We start from the raw sequence: 19,870 nt of genomic DNA, 5'->3' as shown, positions 1-19,870 counted from the left end.
GGCTGTGCATAAGATTTCTGCTTACAAATTAGAATCTCAGTTCTAAATGAAATTCAGATGTTTTTTTAAGTATGGCTAATGTATTATTTGACTTCTAAGACACACACACACACACACACACACACACACACACACACACACACACACAGAACAACACAGAGAAGAAGAAGAGGGGGTCGTTTTACTACGCATCATAAAAACGCAATCATTCATAACATGGACAGTGAGAAGTAAAACTCGTCGTCTTACCACATGTTATATTCTGTAAACTTAAAATAATCCGCAGAAATTAGAGTTTAGTGTTTTAATTCATCTATTAAAAAACACGAGTCAACATTACTGAAGTGACGCTTTAACGATGCGTCTTATCATCGTGTTTATGATGATAAAACATGTTCTCTCGTTAGTAGATGTCTGCGCTGTCACTTGTCACGAAAATGTTCAGAGCCAGGGTTCCTCTTTAATTACCATTGATCGTTAATAGGGTCACAAAAGATTTGTCGCATTATCCCCATAAACAAAATGCTTTTATAGAAATCATTGTGATACAAATATTTAGATTCTTGATTCACAATGTGCACGAACTCAAAATCTTTAGAGGTTCATATTTATAAAGTATCGCAAATAATACATTTATACCATTGTATGAGCTACACTTCTTGTAAAAACTGATTGAAAAAAGCTCCTGTCGTGACCTTCCTTCTGTGAGGACACACACACACACACACACACACACACACACACACACACACACACACACACACACAGAGAGAGAGGGAGAGGGGGGGGGGGAGATCATTAGGATTGGAGGCGTTTTTTGGATTTTCACTTATTGTCGGCTTTACAGTCACATAAAATTCATTCCAATTTTTTGCCTTTGCTTCAATTAAGGTGTTTCTTTAAATCTACAGCAGCTCCCTTTTCAAAAGGTTTACTGACAACTGACAACGATCAATAGCAGCATACGTGGGGGGAAGAGTATGAGTCTTACGGTGACAGCGGGGCCGTGGGAGCCGGAGGGAGGGGTGAGGGTCCGCGCTAAATTTGCAAAGTTACTGATTTAAAAATTATATTTTTGAATTTTTAATTGCATGACAAACATACGATAGACTCTTGAGCATATTTATATAGCTAAATACACAACGGTATAACCGTGCTAAATAAAAGAGGTCCAAGTACCAAAGCACTCTAATGCAAGCCTCTAAACTGCATGTTGATAAGTACGTGAAGCGTACCTCTACAGCTGAAAACAGATTGTATCCATACTTTGAGGATCTGCTGAATTGTTTTTTTTTTTTGATGAACTGCAGATGATGATGAATTCCTCTTTATTGTAGAAACAGTCCCTAAGCTGTTGTTGCTCATACTTACCGAGTTCCCTAGCTACTTCCTTACTATGTCAGTAAACCTTTTGAAAAGGGAGCTGCTGTAGATTTAAAGAAACACCTTAATTGAAGCAAAGGCAAAAAATTGGAATGAATTTTATGTGACTGTAAAGCCGACAATAAGTGAAAATCCAATCACAGAAGGAAGGTCACGACAGTATCAGTAAATATGAACCTCTAAAGATTTTGAGTTCGTGCACATTGTGAATCAAGAATCTAAATATTTGTATCACAATGATTTCTATAAAAGCATTTTGTTTATGGGGATAATGCGACAAATCTTTTGTGACCCTATTAACGATCAATGGTAATTAAAGAGGAACCCTGGCTCTGAACATTTTCGTGACAAGTGACAGCGCAGACATCTACTAACGAGAGAACATGTTTTATCATCATAAACACGATGATAAGACGCATCGTTAAAGCGTCACTTCAGTAATGTTGACTCGTGTTTTTTAATAGATGAATTAAAACACTAAACTCTAATTTCTGCGGATTATTTTAAGTTTACAGAATATAACATGTGGTAAGACGACGAGTTTTACTTCTCACTGTCCATGTTATGAATGATTGCGTTTTTATGATGCGTAGTAAAACGACCCCCTCTTGTTCTTCTCTGTGTTGTTCTTGTGTGTGTGTGTGTGTGTGTGTGTGTGTGTGTGTGTGTGTCTTAGAAGTCAAATAATACATTAGCCATACTTAAAAAAAACATCTGAATTTCATTTAGAACTGAGATTCTAAGTTGTAAGCAGAAATCTTATGCACAGCCAGAAACATGTTTCCCCACTTTCACAATGCTGAGGTGCCAAATCCACAACCCCTCAACAAATGGTTTATTACACGCGGGTGTGAAGGGCAAGCTTTACTTACACAGCCTCACACACAGTAGATTTTTAAAGTTTTTTTGGGTACAGTGGTTTAGCCACAGATGCAACATCCACTTTTGATAAAGATCACTCCACCTGTTTATTTCTTAAGAAATTAAGCATCTTTATTAAGCTCTTATTTATACATGTCTACACAATAATAGACACCGTGTGCTCTGAGACGTTATAGTCTTCTACTTCTGCTTCCTATTTTCTATGAGTTTTCTATGAGTCTGTTGTGGCCAGTGCGATCCTCTATGCTGTTGCATGCTGGGGGAGCAGGCTGAGGGTCGCAGATGCCAACAGACTCGATAAACTGATCCGTAAGGCCAGCAATGTTGTGGGGATGGAGCTGGACACCCTCAAGGTGGTGTCGGAGAGGCGGATGCTGTCCAAGATAAAGACAATGTTGGATAACACCTCCCACCCACTCCATGACATGCTGGTCAGTCACAGGAGCACGTTCAGTGAGAGACTGAGATTACCGAAAAGCACCACTGAACGACACAGGAAATCTTTCCTGCCTGTGGCCATCTCCCTGTACAACGCATCCACTTAACACACTGTTTGCTGCTACAGCTACACATGTTTCTTTTCCAGCTATTTATTTATGAGTGACTTATGTATGTATGTATGTATGTATGTATATATATGTATATATTGTACTATTCTTAGTTAGTGTATTGTCTGTCTTGTCTTAATGTTGGTTTATAATGGAGCACTGTAACAAAAAATAATTTCCCCCAGGGATCAATAAAGTATTCTGATTCTGATTCTTCCATCGGTTTGGATTTTTAAACTCCCAACCTTTCAGTTTGTTATGAACGACTTATATTTCTAACATTTTGTGATGTAAAAGTGAACCATGTTTTTTTTTTTTTTTTTTTTTTTTTTTGATGGAAGGACTTAAGACAGGAGTTATTTAAACAATTCTAAATGACAGTGTGATGGCCATAGTACTTTATGTGGGCCAAATGTGTTAAGGATAATGTTTATCAATGTAAAATTGCAAAGAACCTTTGAATAGATTATAACATTTTGTAAACAGTTACCTCAGAAGCTGTATTGGTAGATCTATGTATGTAAGGTAAAACTATCCACAGTACTTCCACTTAAGTAGCTAAACACATAAAGTCACCCTTACCAATAATACGCTGCTCCTTAAAAAAGTAGCACAAACAGACAACTGACTGAGCAATGATAAGTAGAGCTACCCGAGGCCGATACTCAAGCAGAAGAAAATTAAAAGTTGTTGTTTTTGTGGCTCGAAAAATTAAAGAATGTATGTTTAATAATTCAACAAGACCCACACCTTCAACACATGTACATCCAAATTTTGGAACAGGCTCAACATTGCTGTTGTTCAATAGTTTTTATCCGTTTGAAAAAGTCATTTTACGGCTTTAATGTTTCCAGCTGATAAGGAGAATGAGTGCGTTTCAAATGAGCGTCCGAAGGCTTTAAACATCTGCTTAGTCTGTAACGACAGTATCAAACTACAGAGCATTGTTTTTACTAAAATTCAACATTTTCAGATGAAAATTTGGCTACTTTTTTTTTTTACTGTAACACCCACCTCAACGCCGTTGTTAGGATACTCTTGGTGATCACATTTTTTCATATTTATGCTTCTGGCACTGAGGGTATCTAATACGCATGTTGTCGCTGTGTTTTGTACTACCAGCTGTGAGGGCTCTGCTTTTGCTTTGAGCAGTCTGTTTTTATTTTGTCTCGTGAGTGTGTGTTTTTCAAACGAGATCCTCGTCAGTTTGATTTTGTTACCACAAACTTTGTGTGAAGTTCACAACAGAGGTAAAGAGATTTAAACACCCCAGTTTAAGGAGGCAGGCAGGGGTTGGACCACCTGCACAGGACAGGTGAAGCGGAGAGTGTCCGGGGAGATGTGCAGCAGAAGCAGAGGGAACATTTTACTAGATGATAAATGGCAGATTTAGATGATTAAGGATTTGTTGACAAGATTAAAAGACACGTCCGTCAGAGTTCAACAACATTACAGTTTGATTAAATAAAACTTTTTTAAACTACACAAGGGTCATTTTCTCCTCTGATAGTAATCATATTAAACATGTCAAGAAAGAAAGAGTATAAAGAAAATAGTAAATGTGTGTCTAATTAAACTCTTCCTGTGAGCCTTACATCATCCTTTAATATGTTTGGTGTTACAAACTTGAAGAAGCACAGAAAAGATCATCAGACATTAATCTAATCAGTTTTCAGCCTTCATTCGTATTGAAAAGTTGAAATCTTCCCTGCTAGACCCAAGTGCAGCGTTTAACACCGTCGGCCATAACATTTTATTACAGCTATTATTAAATGGAGAGTGCTCTTCACACACTGAGGTTAATTATGAAGCTCCACAGGCTTCTGTGCAAAGACCAGTTCTGTTTACATTATACGTGCTTTAGAAGGCATAGCATAGCACAGGTCAGCTCAGCAACATCTCGACTTTGGCTTGTTTTTTCTGGTTAACGTAATTTAGAATTAAAGTTTAGTGTTCTTAGCATTTAGGATGGCCGTGGCGAGTAACTCAAGTGCTGTAAACATTTCATCAAAAGTTATCTGAGTTGGAAGGGTGGCTGTTAATAAGCCATTCTTAAGGAAGGAGAACAGAGAAAAATAAGGCTGAGGTGTGCCAAATTACACAAGAAATTGACTGGAAAAAGAAATCAGCTGTAATATGTCTTATGGAGTAATGAATCCAAATTTGAAATATGCATGGAAGAGGTCCGAAGAGAGATACAACAGTGAATGTCTATAGCCGTCTTTAACACAGCGTGGATACTCTACCGTGCTTTGAGGCTGGATTTCAGCCAGTGTTGTTGGAGCTCTTATCCAAATTAATCAAATTATGAATGTAGAAAAGTTCCACCAGATTTTGATCGACCATGTAATACCAAGTAATGTCTGATTGGCAGCAACTTTCAGTACGACAATGATCGCAAACATACTGCCATTGTAGTCAAAGTATGCCTGGATGAAACAACGCATCAGTCATGGATTGATCTCTCCAGGGTTCGAACCTCAAGATAATCGAAGCAGTGTGGGATCATCTTGACAGAAAACAAAACAAAAGGCATCCAGCATCCAAAGAAGAGTCTCGGATGTCTTTCAAGAAGCCTGCAGAACTAAGAAATTACAAGAAAGCTTACCTATTAGAGTTTAAGCTGCGTTGAAGAATGAAAGGCAGCTTTAACTGAACAAAAGGGTAAAAAAATCCCACATTGACGGCTAACTCAAGAGACAAAAAGCATTAGAACTCAAGTCATTACCGTACTTAAGGATAAATAAGTTAATTAATTACATTAATGCATAAGCAGAAAATAACCTACAGTAACTGCTTTGCGATATGGAAGTGCAAAAGACAACTGAAAGGGAGGATAGTTTCTATTAAGGGACAGAGGAACGATAAGAAACGATAAGAAATCAAGGAGTGTGGTGTAGATAAGTGAGGAAATCCGATCATTACTACAAATTTAGTTGAAATTTAAATATTTTAACTATGGTGTGTGAGGTGGGCCCCTGGGTGCCTCCTGTGAGGGCTGTCTGTTTTCCACATTCTGCAACGGTAAAATACGACTTAGAGGCGGATATTTGTTTTACCAAATGGACAATTGCTGTTGACAAAACTCGCCTCATGGTTGACTCTGAGAAAAAAACTCTTTCCCACAGAGGGGAATAAACTTATTTGAATATGAGCTTTTTTCCACTAAGGCTTATTTTATGGGGAGATGTACGAAATTATTTACCGGGTTACAAGCAATGATAATATCGGCTGTTGACTCCTCATTTTCATTTTCTGTCTATTGAGAAAACCCAGTGTAAAAGTAGCTAAAAGTAATGAAGAAAAAAACTTTGGTCTGACAAGGAGCAGGCTGCGCAAAACCTACCTTATAGATGTTTTAATAATAATAATATTGTTTTGGGGGGCGCGTTATAGGTTATAAGCATTGAGAAAAAACTGATATCTGATATCTCACTCCTCCTTGACCCGCGGTGTGTGTGTGTGTGTGTGTGTGTGTGTGTGTGTGTGTGTGTGTGTGTGTGTGTGTGTGTGTGTGTGTGTAAACAAGATCGCCTGTCACGGCAATTATGGTTTGTTTTTTCAGTCCCTTGTAAAAGGGATTCTCAAAAGGAAAAGTAGTATTCAAAGAAAAGTATTCACTAAGGGATATTTATTCATTTTTACACATACGGGGTAGGCAGCCTGTAGGTTACAAGCGGATAGAAAGTTCTTCTTTTCATCACAAGCTATGGTGTAGCCTAAAAATGCAATTTGTTGCTAGGCAGATCATCTTAAAGGTTTTTTTTACTGCGTCTGTATTATAGGAAAATAAAATACTATTGAAATCTCTACAGGAAGTCACTCTTTATTCCCATTAAGAAATACAGAGAAAATCGTCATAATATTGAAACAGAATTCAGACTATGAGTTTGCGGAAAACTAGCTGCCGCTCTGTCTCTCTATACAGCACAAAATCAGCTGCTGCATCACCGCTGTGCTTCAGGAACCAAACCCCTCCCCTCATGTATATGGAACATGACGCATCAGGTCTGAAAATGACTAGACAATTCCGGAGTATTTCCGGAAGTGTCATAAGGTCCGGATCGAGGCCTTCCTTAGTAAATATGCTGTATTTGAATATGGCATATTCAAAGCCTTCTTCTTTGGGAGAGCAGATCTCATCGGACACAGGAGAGCTGCTGGGCTGCAGAATGAAATCCATCTTGTGTGTCTGAGGCTTAGAAATTGTGAACTCCTCCTCTCTGCTTTTATTCTCCTCCCTCTAAAAACTTTTTTCTTTTTTTTTCCCAACAACAGATGGCGCGCTTCCGGAGGTTTACCCCCCCTCCCTTCTCAGGATGCAATTCGACACGCTTAGCGACAGATGGCGCGCTTCCGGGGTTCGCCCCCCCTTCTCCGGATGTCGGGGGGTTCCCGCCCCCCCCTTCTCCGGATGCAATTCGTCACGGTCATTACTCGCTTCCGGGGGGGAGGGGCGAGGTCAAAAGGTCATGATTAGGGCCATCAATCACTTCGGATTAAATTTTGTCATAAACCGTATGGGAGTATCTCTCTACTTATTCATGATAACAACAATGACAATAATAGAGCTTTGGGTATCAGTGTTAAAAGAGTGCTACAAAGTGCAAAGAAACCATGGAAAGAGAAGACAAAGGATAGCTGAAGCTGCATAAAAGGAAGAGCCAAGCTATTTCACGCCTGAGAAGTTTTAAAATGAGACACTTGAGGCTGTGGGATCAGGTTGAACGGATTTTATTTAAAAAAAAACATCACAAGCACACATAAAACACACACCAAAACAGGACCCCTCTTGGAGAACTTGTCGTAAAAGTAAATTTTTAGTAACCATAAAAAATGAAGGTTTTGTACTAATTCAAAAAAGCTGAGCGCTTGGTGGTGAACTGAATCAAAGGCTAAATACTGTCAAGAAATTAGCATGCAATGAGGGACCTTATTAACCCCGCTAAGACAACTGCCACATCCTGTTGATGTCTTTTTGTGGATCTCATTTTCGAGCTCAGTGCATAACTTAAGGTATACCGTGCAGTTCTCTCACTGCCCCCTGCAGAGCTCAACTCGGCTGAATCAAACAGAATTAGTGATAAAACTGGGACGACACAAGGAACTTTCTATTTGACTGAAGTGGATGAAAAAAGTGGTGCTCTTAAAAGATGTTATAAACTTTGTTTCTGCACAAAGTAAAGTCAACTAAATGTGTGAGTGTGTGTGTGTTTGCACTTTTTTCAGGTCAGAACCAGTTCTAGCTAGAATAAAAGAAAACCACAAGAGGATTATCTTGCCGTCAATCGACAACATCAAGCACGATACCTTTGAGGTGGAGCGCTATGAGAACTCTGGCCATGGCTACAACTGGGAACTGTGGTGCATGTACATTAATCCACCCAAAGAGTGGTGGGAGGAGGGAGACATGTCTGCACCAATAAGGTATGCCAGCTTCTCCCATTTAAACGTGAACACAGATCTCACACTTCTGAGATGTATTTTTTTCCACTTCTTTAAGATTTTCAATAAAACTGCCACCAAGTTCTTTTTTTAGTTTTGGGGAAGATTAGGGGAAAACAAGAAAAAAAGCTCCTGATGGGAAACCAGACTTCATTAAAGCAATAAAAAAATTACAGCCTAAATTAGAGAGTGGTGAAAATAGGATTTTAATTATCTGATTATCACCCATATATTTGTGTTAAATTGGATTTCCTTCCATTCTTTAATTAAAAATAAGAATAAATTGCATGAGTATGCACAAAAATGTTTAGATTTACCCTCCACATAATAGGCTGAAATATAAAGTGTGAAACTTTGCATAGTGGAGATTTGGGTTGTAGAAAAGTACTCCAAAATAAACATCAGATAAAGCCACAAAAAAACACATTCTGGTGTTTGCAAACGCTCAGTGTCACATGATAGTGTGTTTTCCTGGCTGCAGGACGCCTGCCATGATTGGATGCTCCTTTGTGGCCAATCGGGACTACTTTGGAGAACTCGGTCTACTCGACTCAGGCATGGACGTCTACGGAGGGGAGAACATCGAACTAGGCATCAGGGTTTGTGTGTCACCCAGTTTCCTCTTGTTCCTGCTCCCTCTTTACCCCTGTAGGTTTTAAGTGGAGCAGTGGCCACCGTAGCGTGGCACCACTGATGAGGCCCCATTAAGAGTCCTGGAGGACCAGTCCTGTGTGAGCAGCTCACAGCAGGGCAATGGAGATAAATAGGTCACGTAGAGCAGAGCAGGAAGGTTGGAGTTTGTTTCTGTACATTTTGAGAGATTGGAGAGTCTTTTGTTTTTCTGCAAGGTTATTAGATTTTTCCTGAAAAAATAACGTCAAACATTTTCACAACCCGAGTGTGTTGGCTTTTATCCAGCAAGCTAAACAATCAAATATTTTTAGAAAGACAAAAACGGTTGCCTTGTCTTTGAGTTGACTTGGTCATAACTTGAATCTGAAATGGAAAGTTCTTATATCTTGTCATCAAAAATATCAAGATTCCCCCCAAAATTAAGTCTAGATAAGTAAACGTGTACAGATGCAATAAAACAGCTAAAATTCAGCTTCAACGCACCTATAAATATATTACAACTGCTGGAGATGAAGTATTAGCAAAGACATGAATCTAGCCCACAATGTCACATCTCAAGAACCACATTTCTTTCTGTTCCTCTTTTACTACAAAGCAGTGGGACACATATCCAGAGTTGCCCTGCGACAACAACATTTCTACATTTCACTACAACCCTTACAAGAGGATTGTTTGGATGTGTCCAGGGAGAAGGCCCTCATTCAGAGAAACTCTTTCATAACAAGCACTTGAATCAATGACTGTTTGGGTTTTAACAGGATTCTTGGGATAATGAATGTTAAGCGGTAGATATCAGCACCTCTATGGGGCAATTTTGCATGGTTGTTGTCCAACATCTTTTACATGAAATCATAGTACTGCTTATTTATCTTAGAGTGTGGCAGAGAGCAGTAAAATGTTTTTTTTTGGCATACCCTCTGTTGGTTAGCACCCGTGTCCTTGGGTAACAGAAACACATAGGTTATCTTTAAAACCTATGTGCCCATTTTCTGTTTGTAGTGCTCCTTATCTGTGGATGGAACATGTTTCATATTGTTCCCAGTGTGAAGAAAGACTGACGGACCTACTTTTTATCCAGTAGGAATGTTTGTCAGGAGTGAAATAGGTTGCATCTGTGCAATTGTTTGGCGACCTGTCAGTTTGAAGTTTCTGTTACGCTCACATCACTTTGACGTGGGTTCAGATAGCTTGGATATCCATGTCTTCATTATGTTCACAGCAGAAGGCTCGTGGGTTGGACACACTCAGCAGATACTTTATTAGATACACCTTGTCAGTATTAGGTTGGACACTCTTTTGCCTTCAGAGCTGTTTTAATTCTTCATGGCATAGATTCAACAAAGTACTGGAAACATTCCTCAAAGATTGATCGTGGCATGATGGCCTCATGCAGTTGATGCAGATTTGTCAGCTGTGCATTCACGATGGGAATCTCCCATTGCGTCATATACCAAAGGTGATCTATCTGATTGAGATCCCCTGACTGTGGAGACTTTCCTGTTAGCTCACAAGAGTAGCACCTGATATGGTCCTCTGCTGCTCTAGCCCAAATTCTTCAAGGTTCACGGTTCAAAGTAATGCAAAAGTGGTTTTTAAGAAGAAGTTATCTGTTTTACTGTTGCCTTCTTGTCAGCTCAAAGCAGTCTCTGGTCGGGTCTGGTATCAACAAGATATTTTCACCCAGAGAACTGTCTCTCATTGGATATTTCCTCTTTTTTGGACCATCCCTTGGGATAACCCTAGAGATGGTAATACAGAAATATCCTAGTAGATCAGGAGTTTCCAAAATACTCAGACCAGTCCTTCTGTCAACAACAACCATGCCTAACGTGTCTTAAATCTTCTTTCTTTTCCATTTTGATGCTCAGTTCTTCTGTGAGTACCCTGCCGAGATCCACTTTCTGGGTAAATTATTCATTATGAGAGCAGTTAATCTCCTTTTGAAGCTTGTGGATGTGCACAACAATTCTACCTAACAGTGAGAGGTCAATTCAGGGTCCAGTGGTTTGATCTCACTCACAGTCCTGCATGAATGAATTCACAGCACCATGTCCTGTTCTCATCTGTTCTTCAAGGGGTTTTCCTCTGAAGCCTCTGTGTTTGTTTAAGGGCTGTGTTTTTCTGTGGCTGGGATAGTTCCTAATTGGTCAGTTGCTGGCTTTGCACATTTGTTCTCCAAACCTGCAGAGGATACCTCAGTCTTGACCTGCTGATTTTGATGGCTATCATTGTGAATGAAGTAAGGATTACAGCTAGGTCATTGGATTCCACCACTGATCAACTTAGAGATTGTAGCTACATGATGCCCTTATTTGGGCATGTCCATTTTTCCTGAGGTTGTGTAGAAGCTTTTGGAAAAAGGGATGAGTACCACTGGCTGTTTCCAGAGAGGATCCTGGGAGGAAGTTATCTTGTTCAGCTTCCTATTTCTTCAATAGCAAGTCTGCTAGGTCAAAAAGCTCTTTTTTAAAGTTTTGCATTAAGAGCTGTTTCAGTAGCTCTAGATGCACCATAACATTGTTCTAGCCATTCTGATATCATTTTCAGCTCAGCTGCTGGGTGGTTTGTATGAGGAGATAATTGATTCAACCTTCATGCTCTGAGGTTTCTTTTCTAAACCACTTCACAAGCAGGTGAAGCTCTTCTGCTGCAGTTAATTCTTAAACCTTTAGCACCAAAAATGAATGATGTCCAGTAGTTCTCCACTTTATCATTATACTTTCTTTGACCTCTGTTAATGAGAAGCAACAAAAGGAACGAATCTTGGTCAGGAAGAAGAAATACTCTTGTACACATTTAAGGCTATTCATCATCTCTCTCCTCCATATCTCTCTGATCTGGTTCAGATCACTGCCCCATCTCGATGTCTTAGATCTTCTTCTTCCCTTTCTCTCTCCGTCCCTTCCCCCCGTCTTGCCACCATGGGGAGCAGGGCTTTCAGCTGCTCTGCTCCACGACTCTGGAATTCCCTACCTCCTGATTTAAGAAATATCTCTTCCATCTCTCTCTTTAAGTCCCAACTCAAAACTCACTTGTTGTCTTATGCTTTTATGATTGTGTAAACTGCTTGCTTTTATGCTTCTTTTTTTATTCTGTTGTTGTGTAGCTCTTGGGGCTATGCTAGCATTCATGTCTTATTGTTCTGGCCCGCTGTCCTACATCAAAGCTGGGAAATAGCATGGTGAACTGTAGAAGATGTTTTGGCCACATCTTCAAGCATGACTTGTGCTTCTGACCGTCTCTTCTTGTTGATCTTTAATGACATGCCTGGAATCATCATGGTGTATTCGCTGACTGGGAGAGTGCTCTGGATGATACGTTGTCACAGCAAACAATATAAGTAAAAAAACATGCATTTATGTATGTATACTCACAGTTGGAGCTTAAAAGTTAACCCAGTGCTGAAGTGCCGAAAACCTCAGCTCCTCTTGATGCCCCTTAAGGTTGGCTAGAAAAAAATGAATAAAAGCAACAATTAGATATTTTTTATATAACAGAAAACAAGAAGAAAAACCGAGAAGGACTTCTAAATGTACAGATTTAGCTTTCATTAGTTCCAGCACAAAGAAAACACGTCCTTCCAGGTGCTCTATGCTCCAGCTGTTAGCTGTAATTGACTTTATAAATCAGGACATCGCGGCGACTGTGCATCTGCCTATTTATATTTCCTGCTGCCCAGCAGCCAGCAGTATATTATTGTGAGCTTTAATTCATACTCCTACTACCCACAGGTGTGGCTGTGTGGAGGCAGTATGGAGGTGCTGCCTTGCTCCAGAGTGGCTCATATTGCACGAATGAAGAAACCTTACCACAGTAACATAGCTTTCCACACACGCCTTAATGCCCTGCGTGTGGCAGAGGTCTGGATGGATGAGTACAAGTCCAATGTCTACCTGGCCTGGAACATCCCCATGGAGGTGAGAACGGCATTTTTCTGCACCAAGACCTCTCTTAGAGAGGATGCTGTCAGTCATGCTTGTCTGTTTGTGACTATCAGATGTCCATGTTCAGAGCCAAACAGTTTTTCTTTTGGTTCCACAATTTATGTAGAGACTTTAGGCATAATAACTTCCTTTGCTCTTGCAGAACCACGGTATTGATTACGGAGACATATCACAGAGGGTTGCACTGAGGAAGAGTCTGCAATGTAAGAGCTTTCACTGGTACCTAGACAACGTTTACCCAGAGATGAGGAGGTACAACGATACGCTGTTCTACGGTGAGGTGAGCCATGAAGGACAAAGACACAGGAAAAAGTAAGTTTGTAGATGTAAGATCTGATGTACAAATTAAACCACTGAAATTAAATAAATGATACTTACACAAAGTCCTAAGAAACTTGTATCTCCTCCACAGACCAAAATATAACAAGAAAGCAGGGACTCAGACAGCATGTACATCCACATCTTCTCAGCTGTTAATAGAAAATAAATGAGATTTAGAACTTTGTCTGATCCACACTGACACATCCTTGTTTTTAGCCTTTATACATTTTTAATCGGTAATTATTTTGGGGAATATTCATATTTTATGAATTAAGTCTGACTCTTTTTTTTTGTGTATTTAAGGTCCGCAATTCTAAAGCAAGCCACCTGTGTATGGATCAGGGTGTGAAGGAGAACCACACAGCCACCCTGCACCCATGCCATGGGTGGGGTCCTCAGGTACAACACTCTTCCTCACCACCATACTAAAGAGTATACTCCATCTTTTTCCAGTTGCTTTGCTTTCTCATGAAAACATACAGTGAGCTTCTCCGGTGATGTGATTTGCAGCTGTGTCTCAATCACAGGCTCAGCTGAAATCCTCCAAGGAGCGAGTTCTGCTGTCAGAATAAAATTGTGTCTTGCACTTTTTGTGTTGAAGCCCTGAGTCAGCCAGTGTCAGCTCTTCATCCCTTCAGCCCTAAGGGCCTCTCTTTTTAGCTCACAGTGGTAAACAGGTGCTTTAGGCAGAAAGTCAAGGCTTCAGTGGTAAAATGCTAAAGGAGCTAAAATTTCAATTCAATTCTGGAAAAATGAGTGCCGCTGATAGGTTTGTAGCTTGAACCCATCCGCTGGAACGTTAAAGGCAATATAATTACACTGCAAAGCAAGACACGAAGTAGGCAAGCTTCATGTTACTCGTGCACGGGAGAGAACCGGACAATCGCCGTTCCTTCGCTTGGCCCCAGTTGCTCTCGTCCGTCCTCCCGTACCACTGTCCTTTTATTGAGGTTACATGAATATGCATAAGTTCGTTAACATATGACGTCTACATACACACAAAGAGTAATAAATTCAAATTCAAATTTTATTTGTCACATACACAGTCATACACAGTACGATATGTAGTGAAATGCTTGGACAACTGCTCGTGACCTAAAGAAAACAAAAAAGGAAAGGCTATGAATAAGGTAGGAAATAAATATGAAAAATTAAAAAGGGGTAAATTTAACTAGGAAGGAATAAAATATAAATTAAGGTTAAAAATGAAATAACTGTACAACACAAATTAGAATGAAGGGTAAATTTAACTGGGAAGAATAAGATAAAATATATAAATTAAAGTTGAAAATAAAATAACTGTACAACAAAATACACCAATACACAGTATAGAACTATATAAGAATGTATGAAGAAATCTAAATATAAATAAATATATACACAATAACAGCAGCTGTACAAGTATTAACCGGAAATGAAGAATATAGTGACCAGTGTTGTGCAAAAACAAAGTCCAGAAAGTCCAGTGTGTGTGTAAGAACTGTATGTGTGGGTCAGTACTGTGTGGTGGTGTGATTGAGAGACCGTATCGCCTGCGGGAAGAAGCTCCTCCTCAGTCTCTCTGTGTTGGTCTTCAGGGAGCGGAATCGCTTTCCTGACCTCAACAGAGAGAACAGTCTGTTGTTGGGATGGCTGAGGTCCTTCACGATCTTCCTGGCCTTGGTCCAGCACCGCCTGCTGTAGATTGAGTGCAGGTCAGGGAGCTCGGAGCGGATGGTGCGCTCAGCTGACCGCACAACCCTCTGTAGAGCTCGTCTGTCCTGCATGGTGCTGTTCCCGAACCAGGTTAAGATGTTTCCCGCCAGGATGCTCTCTATGGTGCACGAGTAAAAGTTCCTGAGCACTTTGGAGGGCAGTTGGAAGTCTCTCAAGCGTCTGAGGTGGTAGAGACGCTGACGGGCCTTTTTCACCACGGTGTTGATGTGACAGGACCATGACAGGTCCTGCGTGATGTGAACTCCGAGGTATTTGAAGCTGTCCACTCTCTCCACTGGGCACTCGTTGATGACGGGGGTCTGGTAGTTCCTCTCCTGCTTAGTGCTGAAGTCCACTATCAGCTCCTTTGTCTTACTGACGTTTAGAAGGAGGTTGTTCCTCTGGCACCAGTTCTCCAGATTCCTAATCTCCTTCAGGTAGGCCGTCTCGTTGTTATCAGAGATCAGGCCCACCACGACGGTGTCGTCAGCAAACTTGATGATGGTGGTGGAGCTGGTAGTGGCCACACAGTCATATGTGTACAAAGAGTACAGCAGGGGGCTCAGAACACACCCCTGGGGGGCTCCAGTGCTGAGAGTGGTGGAGGCTGAGACATGTCCGCCCATCCTTACTGCGTGCGTGTGTGTGTGTGTGTGTGTGTGTGTGTGTGTGTGTGTGTGTGTGTGTGTGTGTGTGTGTGTGTGTCTGTGTGTGTGTGTGTGTGTGTGTGGACTGCTGATCAAAGGGTCAAACATCCTTGGTCAGGAAGAGGGTAGCCTCCCCCTCACCCTAGATGGTTCATCCTAGATAACACGGTGAGGAAGTCCTGCAGTTCATCTAAACAAAGACTAGACTAGAACAGACGCAACTACGTTAATCCTACCATAAAACAATAAAACACGGTATGACCTCTCATGCTCCCAAAGTGCTGTCTAATACACACACAGTTTGCAGACTATCAAGGATCAAAACCTCTACCAATCTACAATTAATTACAAAACTCTAAGCATATATAAGTAAATATTTCTAAGCATAAATGACAATCAACAATACAAATCTAACAGCCGCATCACACTTTCTTCACAAGACATGCTTCAGTTGCATTTTTTAAAGTTATCCTTTTGATGGAACAAAAAGTCTTCAGTTTTTATTAGACCACCAGTTTTTCACACTTGCACTTCCACGGAGATAAAAGCGACCCCATGGTGTCTTAGCGTGGGTTCTCTCCAGGTAGTCCGGCTTCCTCCCACAGTCCGATGACATGCACGTTAGGTTAAATGGTGACTGGCTGTAGGTGTGTATGCAAAACAGATAAAGCACATAAGTGCATAAAATAAAGTGCGATATGAATATCTGTGAAAAGATGAATGTAACTTGTAGTGGTCAAAGATACTAGAAAAACATTTTAATAAATACTCTGTTCTTAAGAAGAAGCAGTGACATCTAGGGACCACAAGTGGGATTTTTTAAGATTTTGAGTCCAAACGCTGTTAAATCACCTAACTTTTGTATGATGTACTGCAAACAGGATGCAGTTACTCTGCAAAAAGACCCAAACTGGGCTGACTGGGTGGTTGATGGAAAGCTTTATCTTTATATCTTTTGCAAGGCATTGCAACCACTATTCATGCTTTGTTAGGAACAGAATGCGATATAAACAATTTCCCAATCAGTCTTTATCGTCAGCACACTCAAAGCCTCAGAGCTAGATGCAACCAAAGGAACTGTTTTATCTGCACTGCTAAAGTGGAAATTACTATTAATCTGAACGAAAAAGCTGAAGTGAAAGACACAAAGGTTAGAAAACAGAGCGGGAAGAATCTGACTCACTTCTGCTTTTTCTTTCTGTCAAGTTGAGAAAACTGCAGAATTTGGTGTATATAAAATGTTAGGGCTATATGTGGGTTAGAACTCTGCTGAAACAACACTGTGATTAGCAGTGATGTACAGGAAAATCTTTGTGTTTAGCACTCAGTGAAGAACAAAGACATGTTTTGCCTCTCAGCAGTACTGGGAACAACACCATCCTCTTGTTCAAAGCAGCAAAAAAAAAACCCAACAGCTTGCATAATCAAGGAAAATTCCTGCCAGGTTACCTTCAACTTGTACATCATCACATACTTATTTCATCGTTAGCTAATAAAGAGAAGAGTATTCACTCAGCCAGTTCAGTAACTTTCCGTTTACTGTATGTGTGACGTATCTGTTTTCCTCTTAGTTAGGACGCTACACTAAAGAAGGTCAGCTGTTTCTGGGACCCCTAGGCAGCACTGGTGAGGACACTCGTTGTGTGGTGTACGATCAGATGAGCAACTTTCCTCAGCTCCTCAATTGTGAAAAGGTGACCAACGTGAAACAGAAGACATGGCATTTCTCTCAGGTCAGAAGTGTAAAGAAATCTCTTTTTCAATGATATAACTGAGTGTTTATAAGAGAAACTAAAATTTACTGGCATAGAGTTGAGAGGAAAAGTATCTATATGTCAGATTTTAAAAGGGACCTATTGAGCTCATGTCTGGGTCCATTCTTTTTTCTCTTGGACTCTAATATGAGAGTAGCTTTGCATGAATCTTCATTTCTCTCATACTCAGCATTGCTGCAGCCCCGTAGTTCATGCTTTATCTGACAGAACCGCCTTTATATTCCGAATACCTCCGTTGAAGCCACCTTTCTTTGTGTTAAAACCCTCACAAACAGAAGGTTTTAACACCGGGGCCAGTAGGACTTCACAGATAGATCTGTCTGTTTGTGATGACTATATTAGGATATCATCTCTGCTATTACTGAAATCAAAGCAGTCTGGTTAACGGGGATTATTTGCACATAAATTGAGACTTTGGCTATGATTAATATGAACAATAACTGTTGTAAAATTATATTTATGCTAGAAAATAAGGGGTCCTCTTAAGACAACTAAACCCAGACTGCTTAAAGGGTAACAAGCGACTCAATATACCTTTTACTTTGGCATTGATTCTCTTTTTCTTTTAATGTGAAAAACCTTTTGTAAGTCAATTTTCTGTTGGTCTTTTAGTTCTGTTTGGGTAACCTTTAAAAACTAAAGAGTTACAGCCTGTAGCACGGGAAGAGGAGAGCTTGAACAGTGATGCTGCAGACCTTCTGCCACATCGATTCTTTGTCACACAGCAGGACAAGCAGTGAAGAGTCCTGCAGACGTAGAAGTCTTAGGGAAATAGGGAGACCTTACTTATTTTATATAGATGTAAGGTAAAAAGTTAGTGCCATTTGTTTAAGAAAGAGGTTGCAACAGTTCACATAAGGCCCGGTCTGGTTACATACTGTTCTGTCACCATCACGCATTGTTCACAGACCATCTGTGAAATCTGTTAAAACCAAAGTATTGTATCTCCTTCTGCCTTGCAGAACGAATCGATCATAAATCGGGCTACTGGACGCTGTCTGGAGGTGGTGCCGGCTAATGTTTACTCCGGCCACCTGCTGGTCCTGCAGCCCTGCTCGGGGCAGAGGTGGACCATCAAGAACACTATGAAGCAGTGATCGCCTGGCCAGTTTCATTGGGACCAATTACAAAGGCTATTTCCAAGAGCTGTCACCTGACGTTACCTTGGCCAGTGGACAATCAATGATGCGGGGGCTCCTTAGCTTTTGAAATAAGACTCAAAAATAGATGGCTTTAAGGAGACGAGTGATGAGGTGGTTTGGAAACAATTGATGTTTTTTTGTTTTTGTTAGTTTTTTTTTAAAAACATGGACATTCAACGTGGTGAAAGTTTAGCATGAGGACCATTTCTCTATATGAATTTTACAAACTTTCAATGTGATGTTGCCATAATTCCTGTGTGCCACTTCTTTACAGTGTTTAAGTTTTAGTAGACATTTAATCGACCAAAAGCGTGTTCTTTCTTATGTGAAGGGGAAAAAAAGTTTCCATCTTCCATCAGTCTTTCTGCAATATTTCATTCATTTTGTGCCACGGACCGGCCCTAAATAACTAAAATGTGTTCATAACACACGGGAAAAGACACAGGGGAACTGAGGTAACGATAAAAACAATAAATATGAACGATAAAACGAAGAAAAAAACCCCCGGTAAACCATAAATTGCACACCTGAACCTCAACACTCGCGGCCCGGTACCAAACGACTCACGGACCGGTACCAGTGCATGGCTCGGGGGTTGGGGACCGCTGGTCTATGGTACTTAGAAATTAAGGAATGGCTACTCGTGACAGGAGAAAATTTTACACAGTTTAGCAAAAATGCCTGAAAAGTGATTCTTATGTTTTTCAGAAAATTCAAATCCTTGTAAATATTTATAATTTGAAGAAAAATATGCTAAAAATATTACTTGGTGTACTTTTTTTTTCAAATCACCCCAACAAGGACTCTGGGCTAAATCTCACTTCTATGTTTTATGGATTCTGACTTTTATTGCTATTTTTCCACCAAGCATTCTGTAGCATCAGATGCAATATATCTCGTAGCATGAAGTACTGTAAGCAGTTGGGTACAAAGTTTCTTTGCGCTAAGTTAATTTATTTGGTTAACTGCTGTGTGCCATAACTACTGAAAACCTAGTCAAACATAGGAAGCACTTTTTTGGACAAAGGGTTGGAACATGAACGAGAGAGGAGGATTGAATCAGGAATGCACAAAAGTACCAATAGTGGAAATGCAGGAGGCCTTAAAGGCTGAAATTATTAACGTACTGAGATGTATATGATGTCATATATTAAATTGCATAAGTGTGATCAGCTGGATTTTTGCTCCCAAGATTGTCTTCCAATAAACAACTGGTTTCCTGGGTTGTGCTTTGTTACTGTGTTTTAGGATACATCTGCAGTCTTTAAATTTGTCATACTTTAATTAGTATGCTTATTTTTTTCAGTTTAATTTTATTTTCAAGCTTGTTTGTAATTTTTTGCTGCTAAACTCATGCTTTATTTTGCTTTTCTGGACTATAAATAAGGTAGAGACAGCAAAGATGAGCTACCATGCTGGCCTGCTCTCCTTTTAACTGCTCCATCCATTTTCATG

General features: G+C 40.2%; 1 pseudogene; it reads left to right on the top strand.

The window, feature by feature from the left end:
• Window positions 1–19,637, top strand: part of LOC146661726 (polypeptide N-acetylgalactosaminyltransferase 17-like) — a 29,653-nt pseudogene extending 10,016 nt beyond the window's left edge.
• Window positions 19,638–19,870: the final 233 nt, after the last annotated feature.

The sequence above is a fragment of the Rhamphochromis longiceps genome, linkage group LG9 (genome assembly GCF_057381845.1).
Source record: "Rhamphochromis longiceps isolate RC_006_pf linkage group LG9, R_longiceps_female_GT1.1, whole genome shotgun sequence".
NCBI classification, from domain to species: domain Eukaryota; kingdom Metazoa; phylum Chordata; class Actinopteri; order Cichliformes; family Cichlidae; genus Rhamphochromis; species Rhamphochromis longiceps.
Note: the sequence above shows the minus strand (reverse complement) of the source record. Positions and strands in the feature narration are given on the sequence as shown.